This window comes from Glycine max, chromosome 10 (genome assembly GCF_000004515.6).
Source record: "Glycine max cultivar Williams 82 chromosome 10, Glycine_max_v4.0, whole genome shotgun sequence".
Taxonomy (NCBI): Eukaryota; Viridiplantae; Streptophyta; class Magnoliopsida; order Fabales; family Fabaceae; genus Glycine; species Glycine max.
In genome coordinates, this window is record NC_038246.2 from 5,328,199 (window position 1) to 5,330,567 (window position 2,369).

A 2,369-nucleotide genomic window follows, 5' to 3' on the forward strand; every position below is an offset into this window, starting at 1 on the left:
GCTGTGCCAAAAAAAAAAATTATAAGGTGGAGTTGGTTAACTTTATGCTCCCAAAAGAAAAAGTAGGATTGGAATTTTTTTTATTTAATATTGATTCGGAGAAAAATTACAATAGAAATAAGATCGACTGAAGAGAAAGTGAAACCTGAAGTAAAAATTGAAAAAAAATCTTTTATATTTTAAAAACGAGAGTGATATATGAAACCTTTTAGTCAATGTGTGAGACTTTTACTTTAAAAATTAATAATAGATACTTTTTATTAGTGAGCTTCAAATTTAAATTTTAATTACTTTATTCTTAGACTAATTCTTTTGGTAGAGATTTTCTTAGACTTACTTTGATAAAGTTTAGCTTTCCATTTTCTCTTAATTATTATTCACTTTGACTCTCTTATCCATTGGTGATGCCAATCTATACTCTTTGTGGTAAGATTATGATAAGTAACTTGATTGATGAATTTCGCTTTATGTTTTCATGTTCTTGAGACATGTTTAATGATGGGAAAGGAGGTTGAATATTTTTTTTATGATGATCATATTCACAATCACACCTTTACCTTCCATATAAAGGACTGGATAAGCGGATAACTATATATATGCAGGGGTTAGATTTTTCTCGAGATTGGAACATCATTTAGCTAAGAATGACTCTCATTTCATGCTTTGGGAAAATTGTCCATCTAGTATTCACCTTAATTTACTGTCTGTTTAGATTTGGTATAGTTTATATCAGGGAGTAGAATGTTTTGTTTGTTTTATATCTACAACATTAAAAAATGGTATTTTGAAATATAATTATTCTAAGAAATCTAATATTTAAAGAGAAAACAAAAGAATATTTTAACTTGTAAATTAGAAAATTCGCTACTATATCATAAATTTGAGTATTCATTTTGGATAGTGAGACTCTCTATTTTCTTACTTTCTTTTCTCCTTACACGTTGATCTATACACATAGTATATTATGAGAATGAGATTAATTTTTTAAGGTTTTAATTTTTTTTAAATCGTTATTATGATATTTTATTGACTATAAATTTAAATTTACATATAAAATAAATTATATTTAATTATAACAATTAAATTTTAAATTAAATTGTATTAATTATTGTTATTATGGATATACTATTATCTTCAAATCCAAATTAAATTCTATTTTATGTTAAGTTTTGATAAAATTTATTGTTGTAAAATATTATTTCTATTATATTAATTTGATTCATTAAAAGAATATAATAAAGTAATTTTAATTTATGCAATTAAATGGTTGTATATAAAAAATATTTACCCTGTATATTTACAAATGCTAAAAATGCTATTAGTTAATAATTTGATTTTTAAAAAAATGAAAAATACAAAATTAATGGCAAGGTCTTGAAGAAGAAAAAATGTTCTCACTCTCAAGAGTGATCATAACTTATTTTATTGCATAAAAAATTAAAAATGAAATATCGGCCCACCCAATAGAAACAGCATCCGCAAACCCATTCTGAATTTTCAAACCATCAATTGTATGGAGATGCTAGGTGCACCCAATATTTTTTAAAAATGTCAAAATTATTCCTGTGCTTTTTACGTATTTGTGCTGGGTGTGCGTGACCGTAGAAGGCTTACGGATCAACTTGATCTGTAAGCCTTTTACGGATCAAGGGTATTTCAGTTCTTCTTCTTCTTCTTTCCAGTGGTTCAGGAACTCTTCTTCGTCACTGTGGTTGAAAAAATCGAAGCCTTTCTCTTTGCAATAAAGTGAAATGCATCAGAGAAATTCAATTCAATTCAATTTAATGGATGCGAATCGCGAGCAAATTGTTGTTGACGTTGGATCGATGGTGGAAGTCGTTTCTGCTGACGACGGTCACGCTCCTCTCTACAGCATCGAAAGTCTCTGCATGTGTTGCCATGAAAACGTAAAATTTTTTCTCCTTTAACGCTTTTTCAATTAATTCATTGTGTCAGGTTCTTCTTCTTTTTCACGCACTTCCTACGTTTTGTAACTAAGCTATTCAATTTTCCATTTTTTTTTACTCTTACATATTCATTAATTGAGTCAGTGAACGTTAGTATGAAGTTTATGCATTGCTATTTGTTTTCTTCTCCTCCTTCTGCGTTTAATTGGTATTCAATTTGTTTTTACTCTTTTTATTTCTGCATCTTTATTACTCAGCGGTGATCGTTATTATGAAGCTTATATATTGCACTTTGTTTCCTTCCTCTTCTACATTTAATTTGTATTCAATGCACCATTTTTTTAACTCTTCTTTTTCCTTCCTAATTGCTCCCTCAATGTTGAGCTTTGTTTTTTTTCTTCCAAAGTCAAATGCATTTAATTCGTATTCAATACTTGATTTTTTTTACTCTTCTTTCTTAAT